Source organism: Rhineura floridana, chromosome 3 (assembly GCF_030035675.1).
Source record: "Rhineura floridana isolate rRhiFlo1 chromosome 3, rRhiFlo1.hap2, whole genome shotgun sequence".
In the NCBI taxonomy this organism is placed as follows: domain Eukaryota; kingdom Metazoa; phylum Chordata; class Lepidosauria; order Squamata; family Rhineuridae; genus Rhineura; species Rhineura floridana.
Window position 1 is genome coordinate 168,828,720 of NC_084482.1, and position 27,770 is coordinate 168,856,489.

Below are 27,770 nucleotides of genomic sequence, written 5' to 3' on the forward strand. Positions count from 1 at the left end.
GAATAAAATGATATTATGTTAATGAGATTTGAAACCAATTAAGATAACCGCTGGAGGAAGGTGATTTTATAATCTATTAAGAGACAGGCTTGTTATATATTATAGATTTATAGCTGAACTACGACAAATCGGAAGTCAATATTTTTATATATTTTTTCTTTTTTATTGTATTAGTTATTGATTTGTGTTTTTTCTTTTTGTATTGTTTTGGTTTTGAAAATTTGAATAAAAATTAATTGAAAAAAAAAGGAAGACGAATTCTGCCAAACACGGCCCCTCCAAGGAAGTCCTGACTTGCGCAGGAGATAACTTTCTCCTACGGAAAGTGGAGGAAGAAACTAGACAATCAGGTATCCTAGACTTGATTCTAAAGAAAAATGACTTGGTGGATGAAGTGGCAGTTATGGAAACTCTGGGGGGAAATGACCACACTATATTTGAATTCTTGACTTTAAAGGAAGCAAAAGCTGAGAGTAGCCATACGTGTACCCTGGACTTCAGGAAAGCAGATTTTAATTAACTCAGAACAGTGGTAAGTAAGGTTCCATGGCAAGTGACCCTAATGAGACCAAAGATGGATGGGAGTTTCTAAAAGAGGAAATACTAAAGAAACAATGGCAAACAGTTCCATCAATGAAAAAAGGGGGAAGGCAGCAGAAGAAGCCAATGTGGTTTCACAGAAAGCTTAGATAAGACCTGAAAACAAAAAAGGACACAGACAGGAAATGGAAGGAAAGCCAGGGCACAAAGGAAGAGTACAGACAGGTAGCATGGAATTGCAGAGATGGTGGCAGGAAGGCTAAAGCTGAGAATGAGCTGAGGTTAGTGAGAGATGCTAGAAGGAACAAAAAAGCTTTCTTCAGGTACATGCATAGTAAAAGAGAGAGAAAATAAATGGTGGTACAGCTACACAATGAAGATGGGAAAATGATAACAGATGATAAAGAAAAGGCAGAAGTTCTAAATTCGTACTTTGGCTCAGTCCTCTCTCAAAAGAGTGTCTATGATCCTCCTGGAAAACGTGAAGTGGCAGGATTGCAGCTTGAGATTGATAGGTCAAGAAATACCTAATCACTCTTAATGAGTTCAAATCTGCAGGACCCAATGAACTGCATCCTAGAGTATTGAAGGAACTGGCTGAAGAACTGTTGTAACCTTTGTCTATTATCTTTGTGAAATTGTGGAGGATGGATGAAGTGCTGGATGACTGGAGGAGAAGTAATGTTGTCCCTATCTTCAAAAAGGGTAAAAAGGAAGAACCTGGGAACTACAAACCAGTCAGCCTGACATCAATCCCTGGGAAATTTCTGGAGCAGATTATAAAGCTGTCATTCTGTAAGCACCTTGAAAACAATGAAGTGATTACTAGAAGCCAACATAGATTTATCAAGCAAAAATCCTGCCAGACTAATCTTATCTCATTTTTTGATCAGGTAACCTCCCTGGTAGACTGTGGAAATGCTGTGGACATAATATATCTCAACTTCAGCAAAACATTTGACAAAGTGCTCCATGATATTGTGATTAGCAAGCTACCTAAATGTGGACTGGATGCAACAACTATCAGGTGGATCTATAGTTGGCTAGAGAATCATACTCAAAGAGTGCTTATCAGTGGCTCCTTCTCAATCTGGTGGGAGATAACTAGAAGGGTACTGCAGAGCTTGGTCCTGGGCCCATTACTCTTCAACATTTTTATTAATGACTTGGATGAGGAGGTGCATGGAATGCTTATCAAATTTGCAGATGATACAAAATTGGGAGGCACAGCTAATACCATGGAAGACAGAAACAAAAATCAAAGGGATCTTGATAGGCTGGAGCATTGGACTGAAAACAACAGAATGAAATTTAACAGGGATAAGTGCAAAGTTCTACACCTAGGAAAAAGAAACCAAATGGGGCATACCTGGCTTAGCAATAAGACATGCAAGAAGGATTTTGAGATTGTTGCTGATCAAAAGCTCAATATGAGGCAACAGTGGTTGCAAAAAAGGCAAATGCTATTTCTAGCTGCATTAACAGAAGTATAGTTTCCAAATTGCATGAATTATTAGTTCCCTTCTGTTCAGCACTGGTTAGGTCTCAGTGAGACTGAAAGAACTGGGCATGTTTAGCCTTGAGAACAGAAGACTGTGAGGATATATGATAGTACTCTTCAAGTACGGGAAAGGGTGCCATACTGAGGAGGGCCAGGATCTGTTATTGTGGAACAGCTGACTGAAGAAGACCTGCCCTGGGAGTGAGTATCTGGCATCTGGGTGCTTGCTACTAGCTCCTTTGGGCTGCTGTCTGTCCAGACAGCTGAAGTCCCTGGTAAGTGCTGCAAGGACTGGAATCCCTTGCCTGGCCCTTGCTCCAGAGAGAGGCTGCAGTTAATCTCGCAGCCCCTTGCAACAGCTGCTGGCTAGGCCAGGAGGCATAAAAGCCCAGCTGCCCTTGGGGTCCTTGGAAACAGCTGCAGCACAAGAGGACTGAGGAAGACCTGCCCTGGGAGTGAGTACATCTGGGTGCTTGCTACTAGCTCCTTTGGGCTGCTGTCTGTCCAGACAGCTGAAGTCCCTGTTAAGTGCTACAAGGACTGGGAACCCCTGCCTGGCCCTTGCTTCAGAGAGAGGCTGGAGTTAATCTTGCAGCCCCTTGCAACAGCTGCTGGCTGGGCCAGGAGGTATAAAAGCCCAGCTGCCCTTGGGCGGTGGGTCTGCTGTTGGGGGGGTTGCCACTGAAGGGGCGACACCAAGGAGCAACCCCCTAGGGAGTTGTGAGGGCGCTACCCCCTTCTATTACTTTTTCTTGTTTTTTGTTTTTTAATTTGTTTTCTGTTAAACCAGTCTAGAGGAGATTGGTGGTGGGGAGGGCGTGGGGTGCACGTGTAGTTCCTGCACAGGGTGGGAGCCTGTGCAGTGAACTGAATGAGAGGAGAAATTCACCAGATGCCTTCAGAGTGAGAGTCTGTAACTGGCAGAAGGCTGGTTCTCCCTGGGTGTGAGACAGGAGGGGGAGTAGATAGGCCCTGTGTGGAAAAGTTTGAATGGGTGTGACTGTTCCCAATCCTTGCAGAGGCCTACTGGGATAATTCGCTCTGGAAGGCTTTGTTGGTGGGCTTGTGTTGGGCCCATATCAGGTGTTTAGGAGGAGTCTTAGTAGGGAGGAACATGGGTGATGCCACCCCAATTTCAGTGATTACGGGCAGAGGGAAATATAGCCATGGGGATGTGATGAATTACCATGGAAGACGAGGGCAAGGCTATCTGCGCCTTGTTCCTTGCTGCCACTCCTCTCATGGTTTAGTTCCTTGTTGCTCATCTGCTGTGCCCACTGGCCTGTGTGTGTTGTTGTTTAACACCAGATCTGTAAATAATAAGAGCACTCTCATCCATGACTTGATTGTGGATGAAGGTGCCAATTTGGTGTGCATTACTGAGACCTGGGTGGGTGAGCTTGATCTGACCCAGCTTTGTCCACCTGGACATTTGGTGCAGTACCAGCACAGGCTGCAGGAATGGGGGGGAGGAGTTGCTGTGGTCTACAGAACTTCCATCTCTATCACCAGGAAACCACTCTGTCTTAGAGCTGGCTGTGAGGGCCTGCACCTGGTGTTGGGCCAAGGAGACAGTAAACTAGGGTTGTTGCTGGTGTACCGTCCACCCAGCTGCCCAGGAGCTTCTCTGACCGAGCTGGTGGAGGTCATCTCGGCTGTGGCGTTGGAGGAGCCCAGAACGATAGTGCTGGATGATTTCAATGTCCATGTTGAGACTGCCTCTAGTGTTCCAGCTCGGGACTTCACGGCCTCCACGACGACCATGGGGCTGTCTCAACTTGTTACTGGCCCAGCACATAGGGCAGGGCACACCCTCGACTTGGTTTTTGCTCCAGATGGAGGAAGGGGTGGTCTGGAGATAGCGGGGGTAGATGTCACCCCATTGTCATGGTCAGATCACTTCCTGGTGAAGTTTAGACTTATGACTCTGAACCTTCCTTGCAGGGGTGGTGGACAGATTAAGATGGTCCACCCCCGGAGCCTAATGGAATCCACTGGATTCCATTATGCCCTGGGGGAGTTCCCAGTAGATAAACCAGGTGACCCTGTTGAAGCCCTTGTCACGCTGTGGAATAGCGAGGTGCATCGGGCTCTCAACACGGTTGCCCCCGAGCGCCCTCCCCGGCACTGTGGAGCCTGGCTTGCACCTTGGTACACCAGTGAGCTAAGGGCAATGAAACAGGCTGGACGACGGCTAGAGCGCAAGTGGTGAAAGACGTGCTGTGAGGGCATGAGTAAAACATCAGAACCATTCCTACTGTGTGGCAGTGAGGGCGGCAAAGAAGGCCCACTTCTCTGCCTCCATCAAATCCTCAAGTAGCCGTCCGGTGGAGCTTTTCCATTTTGTCAGGGATCTGTTGACATCAACTCCAGGAAACGGAGCCTTAGACCCTTTGGAGGCCCACTGTGAATTGTTTGCAAGGCACTTTGAGGGTAAAGTTGCTCGCCTCCGTAGCAGTCTTGATGCCGCATCCACATCTACTGTAGTCCCCAATGAGGTGTCCAGTGCAGCGACTGCTGCAACTTCTTGGGAATGGTCTCAGTTGATGTGGCCTGATGACATGGACATGGTGCTTGCAATGATGCAGCCAGCAACATGTCCTCTCGAACCTTGCTCTTCTTGGCTTATTAAAGCTTGCCGAGGGGGTCTGACCGAGTGGATCCAGGGTGTGGTCAACACATCATTACAAGAGGGAGTGGTTCCAGCCACTCTGAAAGAGGCGGTGATTCAACCGCTCCTGAAAAAGCCCACCCTGGACCCATTGGTTTGCGACAACTACCGACCTGTTGCAAATACCCCCTTCTTAGGGAAAGTGATTGAGAGGGTTGTGGCGCAGCAACTGCAAGTACTCTTGGATGAAACAGATAATCTTGACTCATCCCAGTCTGGGTTCAGGCCTGGTTATGGGACTGAATCGGCCTTGATCGCAGGGCTGTGGAGTCAGTATGTCAAATCTTCGACTTTGACTGTCCTTCATAAATGGCAAATGTATATTAATGTATTAATATTAACATTAAAATATTAATTTTATTTTGAAGTTGGAGTCAGTACATTTCTACCGACTCCGATTCCACACAAAATTGCTTCTGACTCCAACTCCACCCAAAATTGCTTCCGACTCCAACTCCACAACTCCAACTCCACAGCCTTGCTTGGCCACCCTGATGGATCGGGAGAAGGACAGGGGAAGTGTGACCCTGTTATTCTTACTTGATCTCTCAGTGGCCGACTTGGTGAGCTGAGTATTGGAGGCACTGTTTTACAGTGGTTCTGAACCTATCTCCAGGGTTATTCTCAGAGAATAGCATTGGGTGACTGTCTTTTGGACCCCTGGCAGCTGTGCTGTGGGGTGCCGCAGGGTACCATCTTGTCCCCCATACTGTTTAACATGTATATGAAGCCCTTGGGAGCAGTCATCAGGAGCTTTGGGGCGAGGTGTCAGCAGTATGCTGATGATACCCAGCTATATTTTTCCGTATCATCTGAATCGAGAGAGGCCGTGCAAGCCCTGTACTGGTGCTTGGACTTGGTGTTGGGCTGGATGAGGGCCAATAAACTGAGTCTGAATCCTAGCAAGATGGAGATGCTGTGGGTTGGTGGTTCCTGAGTTCGGATAATTGGTCAGTTGCCTGCTTTAGACGGGGTTGTACTCCCTCTGAAAGAGCAAGTCCGTAGCTTGGGGGTGCTCCTGGATCTATCTTTGTCACTAGAGGCCCGGGTGACCTCAGTGGCTAGGAGTGCCTTTAACCAGCTTTGGCTGATGAGACAGCTGCGGCCATTTCTGGACTGGGATAGCCTGACCACTGTTGTCCATGCACTGGTAACCTCTAGGCTGGATTACTGTAATGCACTCTATGTGGGGCTGCCCTTGAGGTTGGTCCGGAAGCTGCAGCTGGTGCAAATGCAGTGGCAATACTACTCACTGGAGCAGGGTATTGCCAACATGTCATCCCACTGCTGAAAGAATTGCTCTGACTGCCCATTTGCTACTGGGCCAAGTTCAAGGTTCTAGTTTTGGAGTACAAAGACCAGGATGCCTGAAAGACCATCTTACCACTTACATGCTCAGTCGATCACTGCGCTCTGCAGGTGAGGGCTGTGATGTTCCTATATTAATGTATATATGGTAAGTGTTGTTGTTTTAGAAGATACATGGTAAGTGGAGTGAAAGAGGAGGGGGAGTGAATGGGCAGTAGAATGCGAGATGATTGGCTGAGTGTTTAAAATGGTTGAATGTATAAAAGGAAGAGTGAGAGTGGAATCGGGGGGGAGAAGAGAAAGAGTGGGTTGGTTGGTGGGGTTTATAGAGTTGTTTGCCAGGAGGGAGGTGGAGTTCGGATTAGTATTGAGTAAAACCATATGCTTATGTGCCTTAAGAAGAAATCTTGTTAATCTTGTTAGCTTTGTTATCTGTAATAAATACTTAATTTGGTTTACCAAAGGCCTGATCCTTGGCTGGGGTTTCACAGACCAGAAGGGAGGGTAAGGTAATGACCAAGGCTGAAGGGGACCTGTAACAAATGGTGGCAGAGGTGAAGAGAATAACAATACCAGTATTCAGAGTCTCTGGGAATACTAGTATTGGGACGTTACTGGTGGTTGCCTAGCAGGGGGATCTGTTGAGATCTGTGCTAGAGCGGGGAGAGAAACCATAAGAGAGAGCGGTCCGGACTGGTGGAGTCCCTGGTGGTGCCTAGAGACAGGCAGTAACCACGAGCAGGTAGGAACCTGACAGGGGGAGCCAGGGAAGGACGCATCACAAGGGCCTCCTGCAGATACCATCTTATCAGGAGGTTCGTTCTGCACAATATAGGAAACGGACCTTTAGTGTGGTGGCACCTACCCTGTGGAATTCTCTCCCCTTGAATATTAGGCAGGCACCATCTCTGCTATCTTTTCGGCGCCTTTTGAAGACTTTCCTCTTTCAACAAGGCTTTGAAGTTGAGACCTATTCCAGTCTGCATCTGTGTCAGAATTGTTTAATATGGTTTTAATAATGTTTTTAACCCCTTTAAGGTTGTTTTTTAAATGTTTTTAATGCTGTTTTGTTTTATGTATTTTAAGATCTGTTTTTATGATGTTTTAAAGTGCTTTAGTGCTTTGTATGCTGCCCTGGGCTCCTGCTGGGAAGAAGGGCGGGATACAAATTAAATAAATAAATAAATTCTTATTTATTTATTAAATAAATGAGCACAGAACATGGAATAATGGGTTCAACTTACAGGTAGCCAGATTTTGACTGAATATCAGAAAAAACTTCCTGTTACAGTACGACAGTAGGACCAATTACCTACGGATTTGGTGGGCTTTCCAACACTGGAGGCGTTGGAGGGCAGGATATAATTTTAATAAATTAGTAAATAGTATAAATAAATAACTATTCAAGAGGCAGCTGGACAGCCACATGTCAGGTATGCTTTAATCTGAATCCCTGCATTGAGCAGGGGGTTGAACTCGATGTCCTTATAGGCCCCTCCCAACTCTATGATCCTATGATTCTGATCACTGCTTTATTTTCAAGGTGCTTACAGATGGACCACTTTATAATCCGCTCCAGAATTTTCCTAGGGATCGATGTCAGGCTGACTGGTCTGAGTTCCCAGGTTCCTTCTCTTTGCCCTTTTTGAAGACAGGGACAACATTAGCCTTTCTCCAGTCATCCGGCACTTCACCCATCTTCCACGATTTCACAGACTGTGGTTCCAAGAGTTCTTCAGCCAGTTCCTTCAACACTCTAGAATGCAGTTCATCGGGCTCTGAAGATTTGAACTTGTTCAAAATGATTAGGTATTACTTGACCATTTGTCTATCAATCTCAAGCAGCAAACCTGCCCCTTCAACTTCATGTTTTCAAGGAGGGAAGAGAAAGCTGATAGCCAGTGCTGCCCCCTAGACAGGATGTAAATAAGGTGTGGATGGGGAGAGCTGACGGCAGACTAGGTTGGTGGGGCAGTGCCCCATCTGCTTTAATGGACCAATCTCTGCTGGTTGTACTCAGCAATCTGGGCTGAGTGGTTCTGCTTGGACCACAACTTGCTGCACTTTCCCATCAAGGAACGAAACTGTTTCTTGAAAGGACCAAGAAGCCTACTTTTGGAGGAGTCAGAAAGCATGGCCTCTATGTCTTGTGTTGCCACAAGGTTGAGGGTGTGGCTAGCATATCTCTGGTGTGGTGGTAAAACAAAATCCTCTCCTGAGTCTGCAGCTTCTTCCTCTGCCTCAGGTCCTGTGTCCAGGATCTCACAGATAGGCACAAACTCCACCTCAGCCTCCTCCTCCTCCTGGTTATCACCATCATCGTCACTGGTGCCTGCAGCTTCCACTGGTTCTTTGGCCATGAAAACTCTGAACGCTTTCACAGAGTTGGAGCCATTGTCTGTAGTAGTGCACATAACTTTGTTGTGGATCCTGTACTGCACATGTACATCATGCAGTGCTTTTGAAAGGACATTGTATGTATGGCACCCCTTCAGACGCTTACAAGCCAAGGCCCCGACCTCACGTTTCAGGGTAGTTGGGTTGATCCAGTGGGCTGTTACCCCAAAGTAACTCTTCTTGCCATTGGTCCAACAATCTGCAGTGGTTGCTATATATGCCATAGCACCCATTCGGTTTGCAAGAGTTTCTCTCATGTGGCATGCTCTCTTCTCAATTCTGTCTCTCAGAGTCTTGGCACATATGATGGTGAGATCTTTGGGGAGTCCAATGCGAACCAGATTAATGAATGATGGTTTGTCCACAGTCTGAAGTGGTAATGTCTCCTCTACAATGAAATCAATGATTCTTCTATCAAGATTGCTCTGGGTGACAGGCTCCCTGCCAGATCCCCACCTCTCAAGGGTTGTCTGCTGCTGCTTCAGCATTTTGGGAGGAGGGGTGTCATGCATTGGTTCAGGAAGGCCACGTCTCCTTGCCTTTATTGCTTCTTCAATTGCTCTCAGCTTCTCAGGGTGTGCCCTCTGAGGAAGAAGAACAAAGCATGAATCCAAGAAAAAATGGAAGAGGAACTTCACAATTTAAACATAAATAGACAATGGACACTCTTGGAGGACCAGCATGACAAAGGCTTACCTCAAAATGTTTCTTCACATTGGATGAGGAGGAAACAGCTGATCTCAGATTTTTGATCCTTGGAAGGCAGTAATTGCATCGTACAACAACATTTTTCCCACTCTGGCTCACAAATGTACAAGCTTTCTCAAAGCCAAACCATGGTACTTGCTGTTCTGCAGATGTGGCTGTGGGCAACTGGCACTGCTTCATGCCCTCCTCCTTCTCATGCACAGGGCCTCCTTTCTGAACCTCACTTTCTAGTTTTGCCTCCTCAGGATCAACAAGCTGTGACTCAAGTGGCCGCACTAACTGACTGCTGCTCTCAGCAGCAAAACCTGCAACAGGCGTCTCTGTAATAAACAAGGGATAATGCTCCTATATGGGTGAACTTCAGCTGTGATGTGCCCCATCTCTTCCCCATGCTGCAAGATCCCCCAGTCAGAGTGGAAGTAAGCAGGTCGATAGCACAATTAAAAGAGATCCTATTTGCATCATTTTTGCTCACTAAATAACCCTGCCTGGGCTAGTCTAACCTACTATCTCACAGGGTTGTTTTGAGAACAAAATGAGACTAGGGTTCAAATCCCCACATAGCCATGAAGCTCACTGAGTGACCTTGGGCCAGTCACTGCCTCTCAGCCTCATGAAAACCCTATTCATAGGGTCACCATAAGTTGGAATCAACTTGAAGGCGGTACATATATTTTTTATCTTGAATATGATGATTATGATTATGCAGCATTTCAAATTAATTCTGTATGAGAAGCATTCCATGCCAAGCTTGGAAAACCAAGGATGAGGTATAAAATGTAGACAAAAATACTTTTGACAAAATGCCATTTATCTTTTATATTTTATATATATGAGCCTGGGTAGGGAACATTTAATCTAGCCTACTTGCTTTCAGCAAGAAGGGTTAAGTGCCTTCAGGCTAGGGCAGTCACCAGAAGGCCACAGCAGAGACAAAGGAGCCTAGTGTTGTGGAGATGTTAGATGGGAGCTTTGGGGAGTAAAGATGGAGGCTCCTGAAGGCTGCAATTCTAAACAAACTTACTAAGGGATTAAGCCCCATAGAACTCAACAGGACTGACTTCTAAGTAGATATAGTTTGGACTGTGCTGTTGGTAAACCTTGACTAGGGTTCTTCTGCAAAGACATCCATATCCAAGCAGGGTTGGCAACTCCTTGCCTGGAATACCCTGCCCTTATCTTTTAATGTGGCTGCTCCAAATGTTTTTACAGATTTGACCCTTGACTTCAGAAAGAGGTCTGAAAAATGAGTAAGAGTAAGAAGTATCTTTTAAAATTGTTCTTTTCAATTCACTCTTGAATGAACATCATACCTAGGGCAGATCCACACCATTCCTTTAAAGCACATTCAACACCCATTTGAAGCACATGAATCCCACCACAGAATCATGGGAACTGCAGTTTGTTAAGAGCGGTGAGAACTATAACTGTGAGGGGGAAATGACACTTCCCAGAATTCTTTAGGGGAAGTCATGCGCTTTAAATGCGAGTTGGATGTGCTTTACACATATTGTGTGAATCCGCTTAATAAATTTTGCCTGCATGTAAATTGTTTTAATTAATTTTTCAAAATGGAAATAAGCTATAAAGTGTAGTGGGTGACCATGGGCTACTCACCATTTCTCAGCCTATCTGCCCCTCAGGATGAAAACAATGGAGAACCATGACTACCCCAAGGCATACTTAAAATGTAAAGGAAGTATTGTACAACCATAGTATGCAATTGGATACTTATAGGGACACAGCATGACAAAACTGGGTGGAAATAATGAGTGGGGTACCACAGGGCTCGGTCCTGGGCCCAGTGCTCTTCAACATTTTTATTAACTACTTGGATGAGGAGGTACAGAGCATGCTTATCAAATTTGCAGATGATACCAAATTGGGGGGCATAGCTAATACCGTGGAAGACAGAAAGAAAATTCAAAGGGACCTTGATAGGCTGGAGCATTGGGCTGAAAACAACAGAATGAAATTCAACAGGGATAAATGCAAAGTTCTACACTTAGGAAAAATAAACCAAATGCACAGTTATAAGATGGGGGATACTTGGCTCAGCAGTACGACATGCAAGAAGGATCTTGGAATTGTTGTTGATCACAAGCTGAATATGAGCCAACAGTGTGATGTGGCTGCAAAAAAGGCAAATGCTATATCAGGCTGCATTAACAGAAGTATAGTTTCCAAATCATGTGAAGTATTAGTTCCCCTCTATTCAGCACTGGTTAGGCCTCATCTTGAGTGCTGTGTCCAGTTCTGGTCTCTGCACTTCAAGAAGGATGCAGACAAACTGGAACAGGTTCAAAAGAGGGCAACAAGGATGATCAGGGGACTGGAAACAATGTCCTATGAGGAGAGACTGAAGGAACTGGGCATATTTAACCTGGAGAAGAGAAGACTGAGGGGAGATATGATAGCACTCTTCAAGTACTTGAAAGGTTGTCACACAGAGGAGGGCCGGGATCTCTTCTTGATGATCCCAGAGTGCAGGACACAGAATAATGGGCTCAAGTTGCAAGAAGCCAGATTTCGACTGGACATCAGGAAAAGCTTCCTAACTGTTAGAGCCATACAATAATGGAACTAATTACTAGAGAGGTAGTGGGATCTCCGAAACTGGAGGCATTCAAGAGGCAGCTGGACAGCCATCTGTCGGGAATGCTTTGATTTGGATTCCTGCATTGAGCAGGGGGTTGGACTTGATGGCCTTATAGGCCCCTTCCAACTCTACTATTCTATGATTCTATGAAAATATTTATATAAGCATGACTATCAAATATGTTTATTTATATAACCTGTAAAGATATTTATAGTGCAATCCTATGTTTGTTTACTCTGAAGCAAGTCCCAATGTATTCAATGGGGCTTACTCAACCAGGGAAAACTGCAGCCTCAAGTGATAAGGAACTTGTTCTTTTAACAAGTCCTTTAAGTTGAGACCTTATCCCAGTCTGCGTCTGTGTTGAAATTGCTTTTTAATATGTTTTTAAACTTTTTCTTTAAAAAAATGTTTTTAAAGCTTTTAAAAATGTTTTTAAAGATGTTTTGTTTTAATATATTTTAAAGTCTGTTTTTATGATTTTTAAGGTGTTTTTAGTGCTTTTGTTTGCTGCCCTGGGCTCCTACTGGGAGGAAGGGTGGGAAATAAATCAAATAATAAAAATAAATAAACTTCATTCATTTTTTTAAAAAATGAGTATTAGTTTCCTACATAATAAAAACTGTGATAAATCCTGCCTAATTTCTTTAAAAATAGGGTTGGAGGGAGAGAGATTTACAACACAAACACAAGTCTGCACTATGTTTACTCACAAGTCCCATTAATTTACAGCACAATCCTAACTATGTCTACTCAAAAGCAAGTCCTAATGGAGTTCAATGGGGTTTACTCCTGGTACATGCTTTACTCCCAGAAATGGCTTTACTCCCAGAAAAGCAGATATTGGATTAAATACTTTCATATTTCATAGCCCAGGGTCTGACTCTTGGACAGAAGAGGAAAAAAAACATTAAGCCATATTACTTACGCAAACTGCAAAAAACTCAAAGCCACCATATTCTGACGTTCAGCCTAGGCATGCCTGGATCAACAAGTCACAACTCTGGCGTCATTGGCTACAATCATGAAAGGGCGGGGTTACAGCCAGAGCTTTGAAAAGTTACTTTTTTAAACTACAACTCTCATCAGCCCCAGCCAGCATGGCCACTGGATTGGGCTGATGGGAGTTGTAGCTGGAGCATGGATCTGTTTAAAAAAAAGCTGTGGGGGGGTTTCGTTTTGGTGTATATCTCGGGAATTAGACCACCTAGAAACTTACTTTTTTTTTAAAATTGAAGCTGAGAGTCCAGAGAGTAAGGGGTGGTAGCCAGAAAGCCAGAGCCCCCCCCAAAACCAGAGACTCCAGCCAAAAACACACACACCGGGGCACAAACACACACACACACACAAATCATCGTCACTCACCTCCACAGCTCTTTGCCATTCTGCTGCTGCCTTCTCCGTTGTCCTTCAACTGGCTTTTTCCTCTGGCATCCATTTTGTTCTCTCAGACACTAGCAGCAGGCCCTGCCTATTCACCTCTTCCCTCATGCCTCCTAACACAGATCATGAGGGAAGAGAGAGTCTGCGCAGAGGTCCAATCAGTGTGAGGCACATGTCTTGTGTTAACCAATCACAGCCAGGAGCTGACTTCCCCTTGTTCCCGCCCCCAAGTAACGTCCAACCTAACGTGGAAACATTAAAGTTGCAGCTGAAAAGTAGGGAAATTACTAGTCGTTCCGTTACTTGCCAAATGTAATGGAATTACCCACTCGTTATTTAAAATTGTAATGAATTACAAGTAACTCGTTAAAAATAACGAGTTACTTCCAAGCTCTGCTGCAGCCTTAGAGCTCCAGTTCAAACTTTTTGTCCAATTAGTCCAGTTTTGCCTGCTCAGACTGGCAGCAAGTCTCAGGGTCTCAGAGGTTTTTCACATCACCTAGTCATCTTTAAATGCGTTTTAAATTTGTATATTTGTTTTTAATGTTTTTAGTTACTATAAACCACCCAGACAGCTTCGGCTATGGGGCGGTATACAAATGCAATAAATAAATAAATAAACTGGAGATGCCAGAAATTTGACACTGGGATGCTCTGTGCGCAAAGTTTGTGTTCTACCACAGAACTCTTGTACATCCCCAAATCTGAAGCTAAGTAGTTCATAGGCATTCTTTGTATGGGGGAATTAACCAGGGGGGATGTGTACACTGCTGGGAGAAAGGTGGGATTCCAATGTAAACACATCATGTAATTGGTTATCAAGCCAGATTCAGTATTGCGTTTGTGTCTTGCTTTTACTTGGCTGCTGTGTAAATTTCCTACTCTCATTATTTGCTATACCCTACTAACTAAAATGGTGAGGCTAGGATGCCTGTTCAGTAAGGCTATAATTATTTGTGATCCAGTGGAGAATACATGGCTTATCTACTCATTAAGTATTGACTCTGGCACCCTGTGGAAGAGCCTTGAATGCTGCACAGTGTGGCTTCATGATTAAGAATGCACAATCAACATTGGAGTATAGACTGGAATCCCTGTGGAGTCAAAAGTCCTGCTCTACAGGGGCCAAGGACAGTCTTTCAAATGGATTCAGGTTATTCTCTTTAACAACAGTGGATTTATAGACTATACTTGACCGTATCTTGGAGACTGCGCGTATAATGGTACTTTGTGGAACACAAAAGAAATATCTATTTTAGCCCCCTTTAGTATCATGGAAACATAGAGTTGGAAAAAGGCCTTGAAGGTTATCTAGGTCAACCGCCTGCTCAATGCAGGATCTGAAATGCAGGATGAAACTACACCATCCCTGATGGATGGCCATCAAACCTCTATTTAAATATGGCATTAGCCATGTATTAGTTTAACCTTGCTGTTGGTTTGGGTAGAATGTTGGGCATTTTGAACATCGTATTGCATTTCTTGACTGTTGATGCCAATTTGTTGAATTATAGATGTGATATACAGCATGTATGGTTTTGATTACTTTTTAAAGAGCATTGGGTGGATATAAGTCCCGTCACACTTTCTTATATAGGATTTGTCTTGGTGATGATATTTTGATTGTCTCTGTTATCGTTTGATCATCATTTTTCTTGTTTTATTCCTACCATTCAGGTTACAGAAGTACAATATTTTGACAGATAGCAGTAGATGCTTTCCATCATTGCTGTTAATGACAACAAACTCTTCAAAATATCACAAAGGAAACGTTACAGAAACATGATCCATATTCTTTCTGATGTTGCTGATAAATGAGTAATGATGTGGTAAGTATGCAATTAGATATAATTTGCTTATGTAATTGAGCAGAATTAAAAAAGATCAATATCCAATCTACACTTAGTATGAAAAGCAATTAGTTTAATTGATGGGGAAAAAGACCTTTTACATCAGTTAATTATTATAAAATGGCCTAATACTCAAGGTAGAGAAAGATTATTAATAGTACATGAACATTTTAATTCTATAAATCACCTTTACCTGGAAACTGCTCATTTATGATGGCTCTGTTTGGCAATTCCCATGTAGAACAAGGTCCATTGGCACTCTTTTTCTCTTTCCAGCCATTTTAATGACCATGAACTAATTAAAAATAGTAGTGGTAAAGGAAAGTTAACCAAACTGAAATTTTTACATAAAAATGTTAAATCCAACTTCCATACCGCTAAGATACTTTCAATTTTATAAAATATAAAATTGGGTCATAAAGTGCTCCACTTCGGGGTTATCATCCCAAATGACACTCTAGTTTCATAATGAACTTTTTAGTCCTGTTATCAAATTCTAAATTTCACATTTGTAACTCCCACATAAAAAACCATTTTGAACTTAAAATCTGAATAGTATGCTCTAGATTCCCCTCCTCTCCCATTCTACTTGTAAGGATAGCTTCATATCGTACAAAGTGTGTTTGCATTAATCTGGATTCTAATGTGAACTGTTTTAGGGCACAATCCAATTCATCTTTCCCCTGGGCTGGGGGGAGATAGATGCCGTGGAGCCCCGGTTGTACCGCTGCCCCCCCTTCTGCCATCTCCCCATAATTTGTATTACTCTGTAAATCTACATCCTTTATCCAAAGGCCCAGAATTACTCAAAAAGCAAAGTGGTAGTGGGGTGGGTCTGGCAAACCCAGTTGAGAGCTAGTGGGGATTAGGAATGGTGACAGAAATTATTGGCTGTAAACCACACCAGGAAGTCTAGCTGTAGTTAAAACATTAGTTAAAACATTTTTAAGCTGTAGTCAAACTTTTTAAAGTAAGAATGCACAGAGTTTTCCTGGGTTTCAATTTTCAGATCAAACGAACCCTTCCAACAAGGTAGATGTTTTGAAGAAAAAGTAGACAAACTATATGAAAAACAATTACTGTGAGAGGTGGAAGCTGTAATTTAGATACTTTTCCATCCTAAAATGTACACTGCTTAGAAATTCCAGTGATTAAGCCTTAAATTATTATTATTATTATTATTAATAATAATAATAATAAATAAATAAATAAATAAAATTCCTGAACAAAGAGACACCACAGAAAGCTTCCTAATCCTGAAAAACAGAGGACTGAACTGACCCAAGAGCACAAGGACCGAGGACATACCTCAGCCCTGGGAATGTGCCTTGGAGCTTTTCCTGAACTCTTTTCATTGGAACATAAGAAGAGCCCTCTTGCATTGGGGCCATTTAACCCAGTATTTTGTTCTCACAGTGGCAGACTAGATGTCTGTGGGAAGCCCACAGACAATAAATATGCAATTTCTGATTGATTGGCCAACTGTTTCTTTGAGTACGCTGGTCTGACCCACAAGATACCCAGATTCCAAGCTGAAATTTGTTTGTGTGCCAAATAGTGTTCAGTCTGTATGAGTTGGAACCAAAGTTGTGTAACACCACATTGTAGAAATTACTGTCTGCAGTGTTTCCCATTGAGACAATACTGGTTTTGGACCAACTGAGCAAAAACACAGAAGTAATTGCTAGCATACAAGATCAAATTTCAACAGATTCTTGACATGTATAATAAGAATTGCTGCCCTCAAAGTTATTTTTTTTCTAATAAAGATTTATCCAATTGTAACCAGTCTTTGAAATACTAATATACTATGTTCCAACCTCTTCAGTCTGCTGATATCACAGCAGGGAGTGTTTGTTTTTGAAGGATTGAAATGCTATTAAATATATGTTACCTTTCAGAACCAGAAATCCCCTGAACAGGTGGCATTTTAGGTTTTAGGAATGGACTTTAAATGTCATGACAGGAAAGGGCAACAATTAGTAGAGACTGTATTTTGCTGCATAAACAAACCCAAAGCCCTTTTAGATGAGCAAATACAGTCCTCATTTCAGTCTGTGCATTTGCCCTTTGTCTTTGGTCATTGACTGTAGCCTGGCAACACAAGATAGTGAATGAAACAATAGGTTACAGTTATGACAGCACAGTGCATTGTATTTCCACTGACAACACAACCATACAAAGCTTTAATGCACTCTCTGGCTCTTATTCATGGCTAGATGCCTATCAGTCAAATTCCTTTTGGCTCCAGCAGGTGGTTGAATCAGATGGTTGTGTAAAAAACCAGCCTGTTTGTTTGGATGGATAAGGAAAACTAAATCAAACTATGGGTTTTGTTGTTCCATTTAGTAATAATTGGCATCTTTAGAGGATTGCATTCAGTCTAGAATGAACACGTGTTGAAAGCCCAAACCAACATGAGGTTTTATCCTCAAGTGAGATGTGTGCCAAATTACGAGGGGAACGTTGAAGTTCCAGTAAGATCAGTTGAAGTTCTCACTGGTGGTTTTGCACATCCATAAGTTGTGGCCAGATCACATTTCTCAATAAATGTGTAGTAATTTTGGAGGTTTCTCCTCAGGCAAAAAATGGAAAGAATAGTTTTTATAAGACTAATGACATTATTAAGGAGAGGTTTGCACATCTCTAGGCAGCAGGCACTAGGGCTGGTTCTAAAGGGCAGCCAGGTGGGGCACTGGCCCAATAACCCCTGGAGCTACAGGGGGCCCCTCAGCTGCCCCTCTGTTCCCCTTCCGTGATCCGCACCCCCCCACCTACCTGTCTGCTGTCTTTTACCATTGCCCTTAACGAAGATGGCGGCCACGGTTTCCCTAAGGTACTGAAGCCCCTGCCACCATCGTAGTTGATGGCAGAGATGCGCATGCATAGCACGCACGCATGCCATCAACAAAGATGGTGGCGGAGGATTCATCCCCTTAGGGAAACCACGGCCTCCATCTTCATTAAGGGCAATGGTAAAAGACTGCAGACAGGTAGGTGGGGGCGTGGGGGCCCCACGTTTGTGTGTGTGTGCATGCATGTGCATGTGTGCGTGCACACACACACACCTGGGCCCAGGGCAAGCTGATGCCCAAGGGCCCCGGCATTCCTGGAGCCGGCCCTGGCAGGCACAGATACATTTTGAACTACAGTTTGAATATTGATGTTTCCCCATGGTTTTTGATCATATGGCTGAACTAACACACCATGTGGGGAGCCACTTCACACAAGTAGATTTATTTACTGTGCAGCTTCATTTCAAACAGCAGCCACAATGCAAATTGCGCATATTCATGGCCTTCTGTCCTGACAAGCTGCTGTTCACTAACACGTATTTGAAACTCTGGGCTTCTTGCTAACCCCCTACTGAGCTCTCTCATCCACTGCCTGGGTCTCCATTCAATCCTGTGTGTGTTGCTGTTTCTCAGCTTCAGAATCACATGTATGCTGGTAGTACATATCAGAAGGTAGTATCCAGTTAGAGCTGCAATAAAAGGTTGCAAGCTCTTCACTGATAAGGGCTCCTAGGGTAAGAACACACCTTTTCTCTTGTAGCTATGATATGTTTCTATCTTCTCTTGTCATTTGATGGCTTTGGTGGTACTGGATTGGAACATCATGCAGGTTTTTAACATATGTGTCTAAGTAAAGTCTATTGCTGATGCTAGATGGAAGTGAAGGGCCACTAATGCCTTGTAGCCTTTGTTGTAGTCTTGGATCTGGGGATCTGCCTTTACTATGGACTCAGTATGGAGCATCAGGAAGTATCTAATCCTCAGCACCAGTTCCCAGTCATAAAATAGGACTAGTAACATCTCTCAGGGTTGTGTGACACTTAGGAAAATAGGAAGCTGCCTTCTACTGAGTCAGACCATTGGTCCATCTAGCTCACTACCATCTACACTGATTGGCAGCAGCTCTCCAGAGTTTCAGACAGCGGCATTCCTAGCTTGGAGCATTCTTCATGCAAAGCAGATGTTCTGCCACTGAGATACAGACATTCCCTAAAGCACAATATAGATTTTGAGAGCACTTTGTCGATAAATAAATAGTGCTACATACATTAGTTGTCATTTTATTGCTTAGAGAATTATTTTCTTGCTGGTTCTCTCTTTCATTATAATTTGTCTGGATTTTTGGTGAGTTTTCTGTTGTTGCATTTTTGTTGCATTTTTAATCATTCTTTGGTTTTAAATTGATTTAATAAACTACCGTCAGTGGTTCAATTTTTTTTTACTAGAGAGGGATAAAAATATTCCTGATAAAATAAATACACAACAACAAGTACATACAATGTAATTCACATTCTGGGTACTTCTTGTTGAATTATTGTATTTAAGCATCATAGTTTTGCCTCAAATATGTGCATTTTGCCTACATAACACTTCCTTAGGATTCTAGACAATGAACTGTATACTTCAAATATGTGTATACAGTCTGATAAAGACAAATTGAATGGAACAAATTGCTTATTTGAGGTCATTTTGCTGTAAAGATAAAAAGAAATCCTTTCTGAATCAATCGCAGTTGTCATTTTCCCTGGAAAGAGGGTGTTTTCTAAAATAAAGCCAAAAGGAATAAGCAAAAGCACAAGAAGTATCCAAACCTAGAGACAATGTGGAGTTCCCATAATCATGCTTGACCACAACAATAACAGTATTCTGTGTCACATAGCAACACTCTATGGGCATGGTAGCAGTCTTGCCCTCCACCTTTTCTCCATCACTGTTACCTGTGTTGTCTGAATACCTGCTACTCCTGGTGGTGGATGGTACCCAGTATCCATCTGCCATTTTCTTCATGATGCTGTATATCTTATTTGAGCAGAATGGTAACTACAATAATGGAAACATATGGGTAGTGTATAATAAACATAGCAGCCAGCCCTGGACTATTAGTGGACTGTGAGATACTAGAAGTCACTGGAATTAGTAGAGTGAGTAGCACAACTGCAAGGAAGTCAAAAGGAAAACGGCCAAGATTTGCTGGACAAGTTGGAGGAGTGCTGAACTCAGACAATCCTGTATGACTTTGTATTGTGCCCAGAAACTTCTTATTGATCTGAGTATTAACTTAGATTGGCTAATGTGTGTATGTATGACATACATATATATTACTGAGTGTTCCTTTGGAGGTGACTGTTTTTATAAATAATAATGGCAAAACCAATACAGTTAAGTTGCATAGTTGAAAACATTACCAAGCAAAACAGAAGCATAACATTAAATGCAGGAGTGGCTTATCTGGTGGGGCGGAGTTGCAACAATAGCCTTCAGACAACAGAGTTGCTGCTGTGTTTACCCGAAGGGAGAGGGCTGTAAGATCAGGGCTATGGAGAGGCACCAAGTGAGCCAATTCTATGCTCCTGTCAGTGCATCCATGCAGTCCTACCTTGTGGCTGCCTTTTCCTGTCCCTCTTGGTAAGCAGCAATGATTTCCCTGTTAGGACTCCCTCTGGAATGCCACTTCTGATTAAATGCCTGAACAGATTCTGTAGGGTTTTTTTTAAAAAATGACTTAGACTTTCATCTGGCAGGTCAAAATATCATGACAAGTTGTGGATATTGCAAACCTACACATTTAGATTTAATTTATAACCCTTGCAAACTTTAGAAACATGCTTAATCTGAATTTGAAATTAAGGACTATAGTTTTCTGGACTCATTTTAGATTTGTGGCTTTACCCCAATAATCTATTTAGTTTACAGGGCCTTTTAATTTGCTGCCTATTGTGCCTGCTCAGGATGACTAGAGTAGATAGAACTGGTGCTTAGCAACAATCAGATAACCTAGAAGTGGTATAGATAGTAGTACCAATAATTACAGGTCTGATTCCTTTCTTGTTTCTAATTATGGTGCATACACAGGTACCTTTCCCTCTCGGTCCTGCTTTTAACATCTTGGAAAGTTCAAATATGGTTTTGTGTGTTTGCTTCTTGATGCCTGTCATTCATTATTCTATTCTACTTTACCAATCTTACCAGTGTTCTACAGAGATAGGCCTATGATTAATGAGGGATTGGTTCTTCACAGTGAAGATAGTTGCAGAATGCATTTTTCCTAATGATATGAATAAATGAATTGACCAGTGCCAATCTATTTTCTCTCATGGCAATTTGAAACTCTTTTTTTCATCCTAGCAGTCAAACTGGCATTGTAATTTAGTACTTCAGACTATAATTAATTTGTGCCTTACAAGCAAAGTAGACCCAAAGTTTGGTCAGTGATTGAACAGGGACTCTAAAAACAGAAGGCTTTTAAAAAAAAAAAATGATGCACATAAACTGAACCTATTGAAGGGATAAATGTTCCAACACGATTTTTTCTAAAAATTGTATGTCCTCTGAATGAGATGCTAAGTTGAAATCTCTGAGTATTGGTGCCCATTAAGTTTCCCATAGCTTTCTGTAAAAACACAAGAGTTTTATGGCTAACATATTGGCCAACTTTCAAGATAGATATTTAAAGTGCTCTATGAATTTTCAGCAGGATAAGATGTTCACATTCTGTGGATCCCAAGTCCCATATTAGATATTTAAATATAGGAAAATGTTGTTTTGGCTTTCCAGGACTTGCAGATCTTGATTCCTCCACAGATATTGTCCTGCCATTCTAAAAGGTTTTGCACCTGTGATAAAGCTTACCAAAGCTATATCTAGCCATTGTCAGTTCCAAAAACAAGAGTAATGGGAATTCAATTACTTATTGAACTCTCTGGGGGAAAAAGGGCTGCCCCAGTCTCTTTAGTGTACAGAAATGCTTGGACTTTGTCCAGATGTAACACTAAACCATAGATTATTTAGCTTAAAGCTGGTTTATCTGTATGTACAGATCCTACCAGACTCCCACTATGATTTGTTTGGAGCAACAAACCATGATCTGAAACCACTGTTTGAAGTTGGCTTGTGAATCTCCGTTTATGCTAACTATAGCCTGCCATTACATCTGAACTTGGTATCATGGCTTAATCCTAATTTGTGGCATTACTCCACTTCTCTACCTGCCTAGCTTCAGGGACATGAAACTGCATGTGGCTATGATTCTTGCTGGTGGTTTCACAAACTCTTTGCCCCTCCTCACTCTACATGTCAATAGTCTCTTTTCCCTACCCACCTCCTCAGTGGCAAACCTTTCCTTTCTAGCTCAGTTGCTCAGCTTCCATTGCAACCTTGCCAGAAACCTTTTTTAAAAAACAGACACAACAGTTGCTATCTCCCAAATCTAACAACAGATAAATGTTAAAAGTACCCCTTTATTCCTTAGCAAACATAAAAACAGTTTTATTTTTATTTATTCATCCGTTCATTTCAGAACTTAGCAACCACTTTGTATTCAGATAATACTCAAGTGGTGTACAGAAACAGAATAAAATAATACAGATAAGCTAACAATGTTCAAACATAAAAACCAACACAAAAACTGCAGAAATAAAAGAGACTAATTTGGGAAGGCTTGAGAGAAAAGAAAAGTTTTCAAAACAAAGTCAAAAAAATAATAGTGTTGGGGTTTTCTTCATTTCTAAGGGAAGAGAAATCCAAAGAAATGGAGTTCAACAGATGCAGTTTGCATAGTTTGATCTATGAGCCTCCCCCAACTGCTACTCACTTTCCCCAAAACAATAATTCTATACAATATGCTACAGGGCAGATACCAAAATCAAGTCACTACAAATGGAATCCATCAATTCATTACAGAAACAGTACTGGTACGTAGCTCAAACAAGTCCAGTTTAAATTGGTTTCAAAGTGCCATGCATAATATAGTAAAGTGCTTCAATTAACTGCCAAATGTAGGATTAAAAACTATGCAGTGCTTTGACAGAAAAGAAAATACAAACCGGCAAATGATCTAAATAATACAAGGTACAGGCTACCAAGTAAAGTGCTAACGATGGCTGCTTTCACACATGGGGCTAATAGTGCTAGTTTAACAGATTAAAAAGGTAGCGCTTCGTTCCAGATTTCAAAAATCCTTTTCACACTGCAGGAACTCTTGTGATAAGGAACAGTACTTTTTCAGCCAACATAGCAGCATTTCACGCAACTGTCTTTCACACGCTGCAATGAACAGAGCCTCGTTTTCAAACCTTTCCCGTTATACACATGTGCACTGCAGGTCAAGTATGTCATCCCATCGCCATGAAACCACTCTCCCTTTACCTTCTACCATATAGGTGAAATGCTGCTATCTGCTATTTGTGTGACATAGCCGCGCGACAGAAGGGCGGGAATGCACTGCATGCTGGGATGCCTGTCATGTGAGCAGCCGCAGCTAGCGCAAAACTCCCGCAATCTTCCTTTTTCCCAGCCTTGCTATCGGAATTTTTCTGGTATCATTTATTGCAGAAATTAGCGCTAAACTTCCACTACATTCCACCAGAATTCCGGAGCTACCCGTTATGTCGTGTGAAAGCTCAAATTTTATGTGCAAATTAACAGGAAATAAATCGTCAGAATAATGGAAGAGAGTGCAGTGTGAAAGCACCCAATATCTGACAAAGTGCTAATGAAGTGCTACATATTGATATCAATACCATGATTGGGCATTGGTAGTATCATACACCCCTTCTACATCCAATACACCTCCCCACCTCTCGACCTGACTCTCACCCAGAGGCCACACAGCACCCTATCAAATCTCTCACAACAGATGGTTTCCTGAACCTGCAAATTTCACTGTAGTCTTTGATTCAAGGGCTCAGACCTCACTCCTCATTTGCCACAGTAGTCAGCAATCAAGGGAGTGGCACCCCTGCCCCTATGACTCCCCAAAAGAATGAACCAAAGGGACTATCACCTTTGGAGTCACTCCTGCTGGCAGTGTGCCACCACTCACATCAGAGTTTGGTTTTATAGTCAGTCATTGAAGTCAGTTGGAACTTAGGCTGCCCGCAGCTGTGTCCAGAATAGTCATGACAGCAAGGTCACATTTAGTAGATCACAAGTTGCAGTAGATGACCAAAAAAAAAGGAAAAAGCAGTTTCAAAAACAAGGGTGGGAAACTGTGGCCTCTGAGCTATTGTTGAATTTCAACTTCCATCAGCCACAGCAACCATAGTCAATGGTCTGGGATGGTGGGAATTGTAATTCGGCAACATCTGGAAGCCCATAGGATCCCCACCCTGATCTAAAAGGAAGGCAATGATGAGCAAACAGTGAAAGAAAAGTAACAACATGAGTGGGCTGGCTAGGATTCTGGGATTAAAAAGCAATGGTTGCTGTTCTCATTGTTTGAGAAAACAATTCTCAAGCATTTTCAAATAATGCTTCTTTATCCAAGAAACCTAGATGTGTAACCTGATATCTGTAGCACCTGGGAGGGACTTACTCAGTCTATCATCTCCATTTTGGAATTGAATCTACAAGTTGACCTTATAGCTACAACGTTCAGTTTAATATTTATGCTTTTTTTCTTGGTCCCACTACTTCTATAACATCTTGTCTGAAGAACCCCAAAAGCTTGCAACGTTTTTGTGACTTTTTGGTTGGTCCTAATAAAGGCATTGGCCATCTGTAAATTTTGGATAACATTAAAGATTGGATGATTGATATAACAATATAGTAGGGTAGAGAACTGGATCTGGTTGGCAAGTCATCTCAATAAATGATAGAAGCGCACCGAAGCAGGTGCGGATTTTAAAAGCAATTTCAGGGTTTTGTCGCATCGATTTAATCTGGAGATAAAGGCAAAAGCAGCTGAATGTAATCGCGTTGGCAAAAACCTCATGCAAATGGTCCAAATTAAAAGGATCTGCAAAAAGCCTCAGATCCAGATTATACTGGCATCTGATCAGGCCCACAATCTTCTCACTAAACATAATGTTGGTATTTAATTTCAACACGGTTTCATTTTTTCCAGTTCCTTAAAAACTCGTAAGTAATTGGGAAACCTCTAACCTGCTGATTTTGACACATAAATTAACCATGTTCATTCTGGCACTCTCAGCTATTAAATGACCCTAGATCAAAGCAATGAAGAATAAGCATGTCACACAGTTGAAAATATACTGATCTGAAATAGGAGGAAAGGAGAGCACAAATACCTTGAGAAATATAATTAAAACATTTTGACAAAGACAGCTCATTAAAGACAAAAGTGGTTGAAATAGTTAAAATGCAAGGGCACAGCAGAGCAAATTTAATGCTACCCCAGTTTCATTTGGAGTGGATGCCTGTAAATAAGAACAGATGGGGAGTTATTGTCACCACTTCTCATTAGAGCTTTCTCCATATACTTTCTAGCTTTCCTGGACTAAAACAGCTCTTAGAAGGCATAGTTTTATATCTTGCCCAAGCATATAAAGAGATCTATTGCTACAGCCATTAAGAGAGGAGTTGCAAATCAAAAAATAGGTTTCAAAGAAAGACCTCAGCATCATCAAAAAATTACTTTCAGACTCTCATAAACTTGGGGAGAAAACCACCCCCCTAAAAACACTAATTGGGAAATCATGAAGTAATTCTTGTTCAGTGTAAAACTGTTGACATACACATGACCTCAAAAATGCCAGTTTTAATTCCACTGACAATTCCATTGTCACTGTCAGCAATGATTACAGAACCCAGTGTGAACACTAAGCACAGAAAGATGGAAAAAATAGTAAGAAAAATGTATACTACTACGTTTGTTTCTGTATTTGTAAACAACATGAAGTGGTGCCTCCTATACACACACATACACACTTTGATTACCTTCCTTGTGGTCAGGGTGAGTTCATTTCTCATATCAAATGCAGTGGTTTCAAAAGCTGAATGCCTATATTGTCTTATATACATATAATTTCACCCATCTACTTTGCATGAAATTAGGATGGAATGTAGGGTGTTTAGCCATCCTCTGATCTGGAGGTTTTACCTATTTCTGTAAGGGAAGTTAAAATGGAGAGCAAGACCAATGAGTCAGAGACAGAAGAAACATTAAGAAAGAATTGTAAACAACTGCTGAAGCAAAACATGACTTGGATTAAAAACCCTTCTTCAGCAGCAACTCAGTCTATCAATTTCTGTCACCACCAGGTCATGTTATTTAATGTTACTGTTTCTTCAAGAAAGAAAGAAAAGTTAAAAAAAAAATACAAGAATGGAGGCACAATTTTCCTACAAGTAAATGGTGAAGAAGAAGACTCCAACTGCTACTTAGGTATGGATCTATAATGTGTACCTTTGGGTCAAACTGTCCACTTGTGCTACTAGAGAGGCCTCTGTCTTGTACTCTTGTCCAGAGTGAAGTAGTGATCATCCTTCATCCCCATTCCTCTCTCTCTCTCTCTCTCTCTCTCTGTCACACACACACACACACACACAGAGAGAGAGAGAGAAAGAGAGAGAGAGAGAGAGTCAAATGTTCTGCAGAGATGGCTATTAAAGATAGGACCCATTGTGGGGTCAAAATTTGAAAATGGTAATGGAATATCTACCATCTCTGGATTCTGTATACACAATTTTTAATGTGAACTAATATGGGCTCCTTCTGGGAGTAAAGTCGAGATATAAATTAATTACATAAATAAATATACAAATATTCCTAATCCACCCAAAAGCATGCAATGGGATGGTTGAACAGGATACCTAAAGGCTCATTAATCTGCCGTAAACAATTTTGAGCATGCATGCACTTTTGAATATCTAATCTGATATTTAATTCTAAATATTACCATATTTTGGTGAAGCCTGTGGCCTCAGTGGCATGAGAGCTTAGCAGACCATTCCCCCCCTTTCCACTGGGGTAAGGTGACAACCTCCAAGCAAGTGAGAGAAGCTCTTCTGTGCTTGCACATGTGCGCATGTGCACACACACAAAATCTCATCATCAGTGTTTACATTTTCTGGTCTGTGGTTTCTTGTAGCCTGCAAAGCTACATCTTTACCATTCTGCCAAGTTATAGTGGCAAAATTTAACCTTACTGCTGATGTCTAACAATAGTTTAATGGTCTCTGGCATAGGCAATGTCATAACTTCAAGTACTGCTGATGATCTCCATGTGTTTCCTGATTGTTTCTATTCACAAATTAATGAACCAGCAAATTGCCCATCAAGTAGCCATCTCCCTGTGAAAAAAATGGTTGCTCCCCTCACAACAAAATGATGAGACTTGCTGAGGTCCCCATGATGATGATGACAGTGATGATGATGTTGATGATAAAATTATGAGGTTTGCTGATCTGAACTGAACAAAATTATGTTTGGTATTTTGTGAGGGTGAAACTGAACCTTGTAGGTTTGTTGTGTGACAGTGAGAAGGGGACAAATAGAAAGTTTACTCCAACTTAGTTATTATCAACAGCAGTGTCTTGGTGATCTGTTTTACTTTGTTTTTATGATTTTCCTAAATGCATTGTTCAATGTTTCGATTGCAATCCATTCACTGTGTTCTCATGACCTGACTGGTGGAATGGAGAAAACCAGTGGGATACGGTTATCCCTGGATATAAACTATATCGGAAGGACAGGGAAGGACGTATTGGTGGCGGAGTCGCTCTATACGTGAAAGAAGGCATTGAATCCAGCAAGCTCGAAACCCCAAAAGAGGCAGACTCCTCCACAGAATCGTTGTGGGTGGTGATACCGTGCCCCAGGAGGGACTTAATACTGGGAACGATCTATCGTCCCCCTGATCAAAATGCTTAGGGAGACCTTGAGATGAGATATGAAATTGAGGAAGCATCCAAACTAGGAAATGTGGTAGTAATGGGTGACTTCACCTACCCAGACATAGACTGGCTGCATATGTGTTCCAGTCATGACAAAGAAGCAAAGTTTCTAGATATTCTAAATGACTATTCCCTAGATCAGTTGGTCATGGAACTGACCAGA